Below are 14,298 nucleotides of genomic sequence, written 5' to 3' on the forward strand. Positions count from 1 at the left end.
CAGGCGAGCCCAAGCCAGGTTTTGGAGACGTGAGAGCCGTGTGGAGGCCAAGGGCATGCTCCATTTGTTTTTCAATAAAATAAACGTGCACTTACAGGAGAAGAAAAGCATTGATTAGAATGGGATTATGTCTGAATTTTTTTTTTTTTTTTTTTTTTTTTGATACAATGTCTCTGTCACCCAGGCTGGAGTGGAGCGGCGCGATCCCTGCTCACCGCAGCCTTGACCTCCTGGGCTCCAGCGATCCTCCCCGCCTCAGTCCCCGAATATCTGGGATCACAGGCGCGCGCCACCACGCCAGAATGACTGTTGTATTTTTTGTAGAAACGGGGTTTCGCCATGTTGCCCAGGCTGGTCTCGAACTCCTGGGCTCTAGTGATCTGCCCGCCTCATCTTCCCAAAGTACTGGGATTATAGGTGTGAGTCACCGTTTCCAGCCAAATTATGAGTGATTTTTTTTCCTTTTATTTCTAAACTATATTGTTACCTTGATAATTTTAAAACAGTAAGTCTATCTTGGAAACATCCTAAGTGAAAGAAACCAGTCACGACCACATTATGTATGATTCCATTTATATGAAAGGTACCAAACAGGCAAATCTGTATAACAGAAATTAGTTGTTGGCAGAGGTTGCTGGGAGGAGAGGATGGAGAACACTACTAGGGTGTTTCTTAGTGATGAAATGTTCTAAAATTAATTGTGGTGATGGTTGCACAATTCCATGATTATACTAAAAACCATTGAGTTGTACAATTTAAATTGGGGAATTGTATGGCATATACTTCAATAAAGCTGTTTATAAAATAATAAGTGTGATAAAAAGTATTACTTCCCCACTATCACATCTAATGCAGTAGAGTGGTAGCTTAAAATCTGGTGTGTATCAGAATCACCAGGCCTGTGGGTTATACTAAAGAATGGAAAAGACAACTGAGTAAAGTATGGTAGAAAGTGATCTGAACTACTAATCAGAAGACAGACCAACATCCTGGCCTTATTGCTAAATTAATTTTGCATCCTAGGACAAGTTACTCAAGATTTTCCTTGCTTCTTGTTTAAACTGAAATACGAAGGGATACAGTTACTAGAATCCTCACTACCCATTAGTGGGAAGCTGCTGAGGTTATTCCAAGAAACAAATGTTGATGAAACTAAATTCAGGCCATTGTGTCAATCAAAAACAAATTTCATCCCTATAACAGTGATTAGGTCTTACTTCTGTATTAGCACTTTGCCACACTCTCATTGTGACTCTTATACAGATTTGAGAGGTTGCTAGCATAGGTATAATACTAAATTTAGGTAAGAAGTGGAAACTAAGGGAAGTTACAGGAATTGCTTAATAAGACACACATGAGTCTCAATTCTACCTCTTCCAAAAATGACATCGATGCTCTTTTCACCATACTGTTTCCCCATGAACTACTCTTGGTTTTGCTGCATGATCAGAGGCTTTCACTTATTGCAAAATCTGTCTTAAACTTTTTCAAGCAGTCTTAATTTTAATTTTGTAAAATGCTGCTTCATATACCCACAAAAAATAGAAAATCATAGCTGTTACATTAATCAGATGATAGACAAAGTAGGTAGTCTCATAAATTACATTGTAATATGCAACAGAGCTATTCTCTAAAACAGCATTTTTCATTCTGTAGACTGAAAACCAACTGCATTAGAATTGCTTGGGATACTTATTTTAAAATATAGATGTTAGGGCCCAAGTTCCTATTAACCCAGAATTTTGAGGGGACTGAAGCCTAAGAATGTACAATTTTAACCAGCACATTGGGTTTTTAAATAAATACCAACATTTCAGAATCCCTGATGAGATCAATTATTCTGGTTCTGATTCCAAGATTGTGACTACAGTTGTGCGACATTGGTTTTCTTTCTTTCTTTTTTTTTTTTAAAGAGTCTTGCTAAAAACAAACAAAAGAAGAGTCTTGCTGTCACCTAGGCTGGAGTACAGTGACAGGATCTTGGCTAGCTGCAACCTCTGCCTCCTGGGTTCAAGCGATTATCCTGCCTCAGCCTGTGGAGTAGCTGGGATTACAGGCGTGCACTACCACGCCAAGCTAATTTTTATATTTTTAGTAGCGACAGAGTTTCACTATGTTGGCCCAGCTGAAAACTCATGACCTCAAGTGATCTACCTGTCTCAGCCTCCCAAAGTGCTAGGATACTACAGGCATGAGCCACTGCACCCAGCCTATTCATCGCTTTTCTTACTGTTCCTTGAAAAAGTCTAACTGGAGGGCCTTTGCATTTGCAATTTCAGAAAATGTTAGTAACTGTGTGGAAAAAAGACTTTTCTTAACATTACGTCCATTAGCATATGAAAGACACCAAAAATGACAGTGATACACCACCACAGACTTAACACAATGCTTTAAGTTTAGAAGTCTGGTAAAGCCACAGGTTGCTTCGCATGTGGAACAACAGAAAACTCGGTTATATTTTTGTTGAGAGTATAGGTAAATTGGTACAACCTCTTTGAAAAAACAGTTTGGGCCAGGTGCAGGGGCTCACGCCTGTAATCCCAGCACTTTGGAAAGCCAAGGCAGGCAGATCACCTGAGGTCAAGAGTTCGAGACCAGCCTGGCCAACATGGTGAAACCTTGTTTCTATTAAAAATACAAAAAAATTAGCTGGGAGTGGTGGGGCAGGTCTGTAGTCCCAGCTATTTGGGGAGGCTGAGGCAGGGGAATTGCTTGAACCCAGGAGGCGGAGGTTGCAGTGAGCCAACATTGCACCACTGCACTCTAGCCTGGTTGACAGAGGGAGACTCCATCTCAAAAAAAAAAAAAAAAAAAAAAAGAAAGAAAAGAAAAGAAACAATGTTTGAAAATTTCTTGGTTAAGATTATGCAATTATTTAATTATTCTCTCAGCAAGTATTCATTGAGAGTATACTCAAGCATAGTGCTGAGTGCTGGCATTAGAGATTAAATTTGTGAAGATATGTGAATCTCATAGTAAACAGAAATAATAAATATCACATAGAGTAGTAATCACTGTACTAATGATAAGCCTGCCGTGGAGCCATATGGAGTTATGGAGGCAGCCAATTTACTCTGGGTATGGGGTTGATCCAGTAAAGCTTCCCAGAGGAGATATCAGAGCTGACTTTTGGAGGATGAGTCCTCATTAACCATTTGAAAAGAAAAGAAAGTTGTTCTAAGTAAAGGTTACAGCTTTTTCAATCACAGAGAGACCTTCAGGTGTACTGTGATGAGAGTTCTGCCAGTGTTTCAGTAATGCTGGAGCAGTGAGCATGGGATTCGAGGGGGGCAGGGGAAGATACAGGAAGTTGGAAGGAGGAAGACAGAAAGTTAAATAAAGGCCAGATCATGAAGGGTGTCATAATCCATATGAAGAAACTGGAATTTTTTTCCAAGGATAAGGAGCTGATTTTAATCAAGGGCTATGAAATGTTCTAGTTTTAGAAATACAACTTTCACAGAATATAAAAATAAAAACTCAAGTGTGAAGACTGGAGGCATTTACGAGGCCAATAACCTACTTCAGTTAAGAAGGAAGTCTAAACCATAGCAGTGATGGATGGAAAGAAAAGAGGGCATGGATTGGCAAGGTTTTAAAGAGTAGAACTGATAGCACTCAAGGGACCTAGGAAATCTTGCCAAGTTCTGGTGTGGGTATCTGGTTGGAGGTGCTGCTATTTACCTATTTATGTACCTATATATACCTATATATAAGTAAAGAACAATGTTAATGCAGATCAAAAGACGACTAACTCTTCTGTAGGGAAGAGACTTTGGTGAGTTCCAGGGTCCATATTTTGTTCTCTAGTTGCTCCCAAGTGCTATAGTGATGGTCATCATCTCAACAGTAGGAGCTAAACCTCATGCAGTTTAGGAAAATTACTTACGATCTTGTACTTTAGATACACATAAACTGATTTAAAGTCTTAAGATGCTTCCTTTTTAGATTGCATAATTCTTTTTGTGTTGTTATTTTCCCCTCCTCTGCAGCACACATATAATACCCAAGATTCAAGACCAGGCTTGCAGATTTTGTTAGAGTTGAACGACTGTATTAAAGTTTGTAATTAAAATTGGGTTTGTTTGCACTGGTGAGAGACCATCTCAAGAATGTTCCCACAAGGTGGCTCAATGCCAAACAATTCGGGTGTTTATTAGCAGCTCACCAGGTGGACAAAGTTCAATATAAGTTGCAAATATCTTCCAGGATCTGAGAGATTTAGAGTCAAATGAGAGGGATAGTACTACAATGGACATAGTTGACATTTTTTAAAAGAATAATTCAGAATCAAAAAACAAAACAAAAACAAAACCAGAAAACAAAAAATACCATGAAAGCTCCCATGGACCAATCTGAATTTAAAAAAGAATAATGCCTGCAATGATTAAAAAACATCAAATATAACACAAAAGTGATGAGTTTCTAATGTGAAAAAAGGTCACTAATTCATTGATCATCTCTAGAGACTACTAGGTCACTGACTGTGATTTTTTTTTTTTCACATTTTAGAGATGTGGTCTTACTCTGTCACCCAAGCTGGAGAACAGTGGCATAGTTCACACTGCAGCCTTGGCATCCTGGGCTCAAGGGATCCTACCGCCTAAGCCTCCCCAGCAGCTGGAACTTCAGGCACATGCCACTACATCCAGCTAATTTATTTTTATTTATTTTTATTTTTAGTAGAGATGAGGTGTCACTATGTTGACCAAGCTGTCTCAAACTCCTGGGCTCAAGCCATTCTCACACCTCTACCTCCGAAGGTGCTAGGATTACAGGTGTGAGCCACTGTACCTGGTCAAACTCTGAAATTTGAAAAAGAGAAATAATCAAGATTTTTCCTGCCTTTCGTGTACAAACTGTATTTCAAAATAACCAAACAGTTGATGAGGAAATGTTCTTCTTTATAGAATTTCAGTTAATAAATGCATAGAGGATATTAAAATCAGGAAATTGCTGTGTTGTAGCCACTAATGAAATAATAAATTATCTAGGTAACAGTAACCAATGGATGTTAAAATCATAAAATTAAACACTGAGATTTTAATAAGGGGAATTAGGCTTAAGTCACCTAAAATCACTGATTAATCTTTGTATGATTAAAGGTAGGATTAAACCAAAGATGTGATTTACAAGTTGTCTTTTAGCTCCACTTCCATCTTTCTTTTTTTTATTAATTTTTTTTTATCTTTTTAAATATCTCTTCATCATTCAACTTGAATACTTTCTACAACTTATTCTCTGATGCTGAGGTTAGGCCCTGGAAACAAAACTGCTTTTTTCATAGCTGGGTCACTGTTAGGTTCCACCAACAGAAGCCACTAGAAACTGAAGGATAAAAAAGGGACAGAAAAGGGGTTAATCCTTCCTGTCTTTCCTGTTCTTGACTGGATTGCTCTAACAGTGGCCCTTCTGCCTGGTGGCAGCAGTTGTTTCCTTCTTGTAGGACCCTTAGAAACAAACAAACAAACAAAAACAAAAACAAAAACAAAAACAAAAACAAAAAACCTAGTCTGCAGAGGTACCAGCAGTAGCCTGGGGTCAAGCCCTCATGGGTTTTACCCACAGCTCAGAGAAGCCCCTCCACAGAGTTCAAAAGTGCCAGTTCCACTTTGTTCCCTCAGCTTTACTGGTGGTAACAGGTACTGCAGCTGTGATCTTTCAGTTACATTTTGCATAAGTACTCTTTGATCGTTGAGCTCTCTCACACCTGTATAACCAATCCCCTAAATTAAATCTCCTCCGGAAGTACATAATGTGGTTTCTGTTTTCCTGATTGGATCTTGACTCATAGGTCATCGATGCAATAGGAAGTACATAGAACTACCTAAAAAGTATTTTTATTTTATTCAGGTTTGTTGAGGTATAATTTATATGCAGTAAAATTCACCAATTGCAAGTGTATAATTGATAAAATGGATTTTGACAGTGAAATTAACATTATCATAATCATATATAGACCACTTTCATGACCTCAGAAACTTCCTTTGGGTCCCTCAGTAGATAATCTCCTTTCCTGCCCCTGGCCCCAGGCAACCACTGGTCTGATTTCTGTTGCTAAAGCTTTGTTTTTTCTTTCTTTTTTTTTTAATTGCATTTTAGGTTTTGGGGTACATGGGAAGAACCTGCAAGATTGTTGCATAGGTACACACATGGCAGTGTGATTTGCTGCCTTCCTCCCCATCATCTATATCTGGCATTTCTCTCCATGCTATCTCTCCCCAACTCCCCATCCTCCATGGTCCCTCCCCTATTTCCCCTCAACAGACCCCAGTGTGTGATGCTCCCCTCCCTGTGTCCATGTGTTCTCATTGTTCAACACCCACCTATGAGTGAGAACATGCGGTGTTTGATTTTCTTTTCTTGTGTCAGTTTGCTGAGAATGATGGTTTCCAGGTTCATCCATGACCCTTCAAAGGACACAAACTCATCGTTTTTGATGGCTGCATAATATTCCATGGTGTATATGTGCCACATTTTCCCTGTCCAGTCTATCATCGATGGGCATTTGGGTTGGTTCCAGGTCTTTGCTATTGTAAACAGTGCTGCAATGAACATTCGTGTGAATGTGTCCTTATAATAGAACAATTTATAATTCTTTGGATATGTACCCAGTAATGCAATTGCTGGGTCAAATGGAATTTCTATTTCTAGGTCCTTGAGGAATCAACACGCTGTATTCCACAATGGTTGAACTAATTTACACTCCCACCAACAGTGTAAAAGTGTTCCTATTTCTCCACATCCTCTCCAGCATCTGTTGTCTCCAGATTTTTTTAATGATTGCCATTCTAACTGGCATGAGATGATATCTCAATGTAGTTTTGATTTGCATTTCTCTAATGACTAGTGATGATGAGCATTTTTTCATGTTTGTTGGCCTCATGTATGTCTTCTTTTGTAAAGGGTCTGTTCATATCCTTTGCCCACTTTTGAATGGGCTTGTTTGTTTTCTTCTTGTAAATCTGTTTTAGTTCTTTGTAGATTCTGGATATCAGCCCTTTGTCAGATGGGTAGATTGCAAAAATTTTTTCCCATTCCGTTGGTTGCCGATTCACTCTAATGACTGTTTTTTTGCTTTGCAGAAGCTGTGGAGTTTGATTAGGTCCCATTTGTCTACTTTGGCTTTTGTTGCCAGAGCTTTTGGTGTTTTGGTCATGAAGTCTTTGCCTATAGAATTTCATATAAATAGAATTATTCAGCATGTGACTTTTGTATCTGGCTGCTTTCATTTAGCACAATGCATTGAAATTGATCCATGTTAGTTCCTTTTCTTTTTTAGATGGAGTCTCACTCTGTCCCCAGGCTGGAGTGCAGTGGTGCAATCTCGGCTCATTGCAACCTCCACCTCCCAGATTCAAGTGATTCTCCTGCCTTAGCTTCCTGAGTAGCTGGGATTACAGGTGCATACCACCATGCCCAGCTAATTTTTGTATTTTTAGTAGAGACGGGGTTTCACAATGTTGGCCAGGATGGTCTTGATCTCTTGAACTCATGATCTGCCTGCCTTGGCCTCCCAAAGTACTAGGATTACAGGCATAAGCCACCACTCCTGGCCTTTCCTTTATATTCGTATGTCATATGAATATATTGGGATTTCATCATATGAATATACTATAATTTGTTTATGTATTCATCAATCAGTAGACGTTTTGGTTGTTCCCAGTTTTAAGATATGAATAAAGCTCCTGTGAATGTGTGAGTACAAGTTTTTGTGTAAAAATATGTTTTCATTTATTTTGATAAGTACGTAGGAGTAGAATGCCTTGGTTATATGTTAAAGGTAGTTTTATAAGAAACTGCCAAATGCTTCCCAAAGTGGTTGCACCATTTTTCATTCCAGCAGCAGTTAATAAGAGTACCAGTTGCTCCACAGTTTTGACAACACTTGGTATTTTCAGTCTTTTACATTTTAGTAACTCCAGTGAGTATTTTGCAGTATCTGATTCTAATTTTAGTTTGCCTTTCCCTAAGGACTGATGGTTTTGCACTTTTCATATGCTTGTTTGCCATTTGTATATCTTTGGTGGAAGGTTTATTCAAATCTTTTGTGTATTTAAAAAAAAGTCTAGCTTTTTGTCCTCTTAGTATTGCATTTTAAGCGTTCTTTATATATTCTGTACACAAGTTCTTTATCAGATATATGTTTTCAAATATTTTTCTCCTTTTTTCCTTAACTGTGTCTTTTGAAGATCAATAGATTTTAATTTTCAGGAAGTTCAAGTTATTTATTAAAAAAGTTTTAAGATTTGTGCTTTTTAATGGCCTATTTAAGGAACCTTTACCCAATTGAAGGTCACAAAGATTTGTCCAATGTTTTCTTCTATAAATTTTGAAGTTTTGCTGGGCATGGAGGTTCACACCTGTAATCCTAGCACTTTGGGAGGCCAAGGTGACTGGATCACTCGAGGTCCAGAGTTTGAAACCAGCCTGGCTAGCATGATGAAAACCCATCTCTACTAAAAATACAAAAAGTTAGCCGGGCATGGTGGCATATACCTGTAATCCCAGCTACTTGGGAGGCTGAAGCAGGAGGATTGCTTGAACCCAGCAGGCAGAGGTTGCAGTCAGCTGAGATCACGCCACTGCGCCCTAGCCTGGGCAACAGAGTGAGACTGTCTCAAAAAAAAAAAAAAATTGAAGTTTTAGGTTTTCTATTTAGATCTATATCAAGTTGATTTTTGTATATGGTCTGAGGTATGGATTGAGATTCATTTTTTCTCCGTATGCATTTGTACTTGTTCAACTTTTCCTCCATTGAATTACTTTGGCATCTTTGTTGACTATGAATTGAACTGTCAATTCTGAACCTTCTACTATTCTGTTCAATTACTCTATTAATCTATGTCTGTCCTTTCTCTAATACCAAACTGTGTTCATTTCTATTCCTTTAAAGTAAATCTTTTTTTTTTTTTTTGAGACAAAGTCTCGCTCTGCTGCCCAGGCTAGAGTGCATGGAGTGCAGTGGCATGCTCTCAGCTCACTGCAACCTCCACCATCCGGGTTCAAGCAATTCCCTGCCTCAGCCTCTGAGTAGCTGGGATTACAGGTGCAAGCCACCACACCCAGCTAATTTTTGTATTTTTAGAAGAGATGGGGTTTCAGCATCTTGGCCAGGCTGGTCTTGAACTCCTGACCTTGTGATTCACCTGCCTCAGCCTCCCAAAGTGCTGAGATTACAGACTAAGCCACTGCGCCCCACCTACAGTAATCTTGAACCCAAGTATAGTTTCAATAATTTCACTTCTCTTTGAAAATGATCTAGTTTGTCATCCAAAAAGGGAAGGATAATTGGCGTAGAATAAAAGAGACATAAGAAATAAAATTTGCACCTCTCCACTTCCCCATTGAAAATATAAATTTGGAAAAATGTCTAGCAAAAATATTCATTGTCCTTTATTCATTCATTCTAGTAATGTCTATTTTTGTTATGATTACATTTCTTTTAAATGTTCTAATTCTGGCTTTAGTATTAATAGGAAATATCCATAACCCAATATGTTAACTTAGGCCGTTTCTTCTAGCTTTATTGTGAAGAATAATTATTAAATAAAATTTTAAAAATCATTGAACACTGTAATTTTTAGAAAGTACTTTCCAGGCTATAATAAATTGAACATACTTTTAAGCTACTTAAAGTCCACACACTTTGTAAAATTTGTGTATAATTAGGAACCTTTTTCAATCTATACTCACTGAATTTTGAAAAATTAAATATTAATCTAGATAAAACTAAAAACAAACTCCTTAATTCTTTTCATTGTGAACTTACAGATTCAGAATAATATCTCAACTTCTTCACCCCACCCAGACCTTCTGCAAAAAGTAGCTGAGGACAAAGATATTCCTGATATCTGGGGCTACAACCTTAAGCAGCTTGTGTTTCAACTTAAAATAGTTATGTAAATATAATGTTCTAATTGCTTATATTTTCAAGTTTTTTTTTTTTTTAGTATAAAACTGCTATCTCTCTAAGCTTTTCAGTTCATTCATTGATTCAGCAAATATTCACTGAATGCCTACCATATGTCAGGCACTGAGCTGAGGCACTGGGTATACAATGCTGAATAAAACAGAATGTCTATCTTCATAAAGTTTACAATCTAGTCTGGAACTCCTTAGCTCATGACAAGAAGACCAGCCATGTTGAACCTGTGGTTACCTCTTGCTTCTAGGTATATGAGAAACATAGTAGTAAAACACTATTATCATCTTTAAAAATTGTGTGGCAATTCAGATTATCCAAAGTTGAATTAAAATATATCCAAAGTTAAATAAAAATGTAAAATTCTACATGAAAACTCAATTGGATTATTCTCCAGGTGGTTGAGAATATTTACATAGTACTTGCAGGTATTAATTGATTTAATTCTCATAACAAATTTTTTTAAAGGGTAGAAACAGGCTTTGGAAAAAATTCTAAATACAGATTTAATAACTGACTCAGAGGAAAGTTATAAGAGTGATGGAGGATATCTACCATCCAGACATTTGATGCTCATTTTGTTCTCTTAAAATAAGAATGTTTGGGCTGGGTGTGGTAGCTCACACCTGTAATCCCAGCACTTTGGGAGGCTAAGGCAGGCGGATCACCTGAGATCAGGAGTTCAAGACCAGCGTGGCCAACATGGTGAAACCCCATCTCTATTAAAAATACAAAAATTAGGTGGGTGTGGTGGTGCGTGCCTGTACTCCCAGCTACTCATAAGGCTGAGGCTGGAGAATCTCTTGAACTCAGAAGGTAGAGGCTGCAGTGAGATGAGTTTGTGCCACTGCACAACAGAGCAAGATACCTTCCCCCCCCAAAAAAAAAAAAAAAAGTTTGGCTCCTCCCAGGGATAGAGAATGCTCAGTAGAAGCAATGCCTAGAGGGAGGGTTGGTGGAGAATGAAGAAAGAACCAAAGTAGAAATCAGATGGACACTTATTAGACATGTTATTAGCTACAAATTTGAGAAAAAAAAGACACTCAGAAAAAAATCTCACACTGCAGACATATTAAACTGTGTTGTAAAAGTAAAGCACTTGGAAAAATATCTTTATAATAATACTAGTAGGGTTACAAAAGTGAAAATATATTTTATTGATTAGACCTACTGTTTTGGACAGTCTCTTGTGTAACAGAAAAAATAAAAATTATACAAAGGACCCGCCCACTTGGGTAGTGTACTTGGTAGAAAGATCTTAGAAGATGTCAAAACATTTTTATCTGCATCTTGAGCTGGCATGAGAAATAACCCTGACTTTCTACTTAAGTTGAGGAAATTGTATCTCTAGGAAGAAGTAATAAAAATGAGATAAATATGGCCAGGTGTGGTGGCTCACGCTTGTAATCCCAGCATTTTGGGAGGCCAAGGTGGGCAGATCTCCAGAGGACAGGAGTTCAAGAACAGCCTGGCCTGCATGGCAAAACTCCATCTCTACTAAAAATACAAAACTTAGCTGGGCATGGTGGCATGCACCTGAAATCCATGCATACAGTCCTGTACCCACCAGTGCCCTGCCCTTGTGCTAACACCACCACCAGTGTGAATACATGCAGTCACTGGCAGGAGCCCCACCTCCCTTAGTCATACTGCCACCACTGCTGCTGCAAGCACTCACATGAAGGCCAGTACCCCAGCACCCACTAGCATCCTGCTGCAGCTGATGAGGATGTGCTCCATTGTGCTGTTGCTGACATGTGCAAATGAGGACGGATCTGACTGCCACTGTTCTATAAGGTCCTTTGGCTGGCACCACCCATCACAGTGTTGTGACCAGCAGTCTGGGAGCACTTTGGTTCCTCCAGTGCAACAGGCTCCTAACCTTGAGGAGCCAGAGAACAAAGCTAGGGTCTGATACCAGTCTCCAAGAGTTAGATCATGCAGTCAGGAGTCCTGAGCTGAGCCTTGCCCCCCTAAAACCTTTCAGTAATGGAAACAGTCCACTGAAGCCTCTTTATATCACAATCAAACAGCCAATGTCGTCAAGTAGGACAAAAGAAAAAAAGTCTATCCAAAGGATAGCAACTTCAGACACTGAAGGAACGTCAGCCCACACAAGTGAGAAAGAACCAGTGCAAGAACTCTGTCAATTCAAAAAGCCAGAGTATCTTCTTTTCTCCAAACAATCACACTCATTCTCCAGCAAGGATTCTTAACTGGGCTGAGATGGCTGAAATGGCAGAAACAGAATTCAGAATATAGACAGGAAGGAAGATAATCAAGATTCAGGAGAACATTGAAACCCAATCTAAGGAGGCTATGAATCGCAATAAAATGATACAGGAGCTGACAGACAAAATAGCCAGTATGGAAAAGAATGTAACTGACCTGACAGAGCTGAAAAACACTCTACAAGAATTTTATAATGCAATTGCAAGTGTTAACACCAGAATAGACCAAGCCGAAGGAAGAATCTCACAGCTTGAAGACTTGCTTTCTGAAATAAGACAGTCAGACAAGAATAAAGAGAAAAGAATACAAAGAAATGAAGAAAAACTCTGAGTAATATGGGAGTATGTAGAGAGACTGAATCTACAACTCACTGGCATCCCTGCAAGAGATGGGAAGAATGGAAGCAATGTGAAAACATCTTTCAGAATATCTTCTATGAGAACTTCCCCAACATACATAGAGAGGCCAACATTCAAATTCAGGAAATACAAGCACTCCTGAAAAATACTTGACAAGAACATAATTCCCAAGACACATAATCATAAGATTCTCTAAGGTCAAAATGAAAAAAAAAATGCTAAAGGCAGTTAAAATGAAAGAAAAAATTTTAAAGGCAGTTAGAGAAAAAAGACAGGTCACCTACAAAGGGAAGCTCATCAGACCTCTCAGCAGAAACTCTACAAGCCAGAAGTGAAAGGGGCCTATATTCAATATTTTTAAAGAAAAGAAATTGCAACCAAAAAAATTCATATCTGATCAAACTAAGCTTCATAAACGAAGGAGAAATAAAATCATTTTCAGACAAGCAAATGCTGAAGGAATTTGTTATCACCAGACCTACCTTACAAAAGCCCCTGAAAGAAGCAATAATATTGAAAGGAAAGACCATTACCAGCCACTACAAAAACACACTTAAGCACACAGACCAGTGACAATATAAAGCAACCACACAAACAAGTCAGCATAATAAATAGCTAGTAACATGATGACAGGATCAAATACATGCATATCAATACTAACCTTGAATGTAAATGGGCTAAATGCCCCAATAAAAAGACATTGTGAGTAGCAAGCTGAATAAAGAAGCAAGACCCAATGGTATGCTGTTTTCAAGAGACCTATCTCACATGCAATGGTACTCATAGGCTCAAAATAAAAGGATAGAGAAAAATCTACCAAGCAAATAGAAAACAGAAAAAAAATGAGAATTGTGATCCTAATTTCAGACAAAACAAATGTTAAACCAACAAATCCTCAACACAGGATCCTCCAGATTCATAAAGGTAGGGTTTAGGGACCTTCAAAAAGATTAGACTCCCACATAATAACAGTGGGAGTCTTCAACATCCCACTGACAGTCTGAGATCATTGAGGCAGAAAATTAACAAAGATATTGAGGACTTGAACTCAACACTGGACCAAATGGACCTGATAGACATCTGCAGAACTCTCTACCCCAAAACAATAGAATATACATTCCTCTCATTTTCACATGGCACATACGCTAAAATCAAACACATAATTGGACATAAAACAATCAGAATATTAAAAAAAAAACCACCAAAATAATACCATCCACACTCTTGGACCACAGTGCAATAAAAATAGAATTCAATATGAAGAAAACAGATCAAAACCATACATTTACATGAAAATTAAGCAACCTGCTCTTGAATGACTTTTAGACAAATAATAAAATTAAAGGAGAAATCAGGAATTTATTTGAAACTAATGAGAACAAAGATAAAATATACCAGAATCTCTGGGACACAGCTAAAGCAGTGTTAAGAGGGAAATTTATAGCACTAAATGCCTATATCAAAAAATTATAAAGATCTCAAATTATCAATCTAACATTACAACTAAAAGAACTAGAGAAGCAAGAGCAAACCAACTCCAGAGCTAGCAGAAGACAAAAAATGATCAAAATCAGAGCTGAACCAAAGGAGAGTGAGACATGAAAAGCCATTCAAAAGATAAATGAATGCAGGAGCTGTTTTTTTTTTTTTTAATTAGTAAGACAGATAGACCACTAGCTAGACTAATAAAAAACAAGCAAGAGAAAATGCAAACAAATACAATCAAAAACAACAAAGGGGATATTACCACTAACCCCATAGAAATATAAATAATCATCAGAG

Source organism: Sapajus apella, unplaced genomic scaffold, assembly GCF_009761245.1.
Source record: "Sapajus apella isolate SASKATOON/1434 unplaced genomic scaffold, GSC_monkey_1.0 scaffold24, whole genome shotgun sequence".
Lineage (NCBI taxonomy): Eukaryota > Metazoa > Chordata > Mammalia > Primates > Cebidae > Sapajus > Sapajus apella.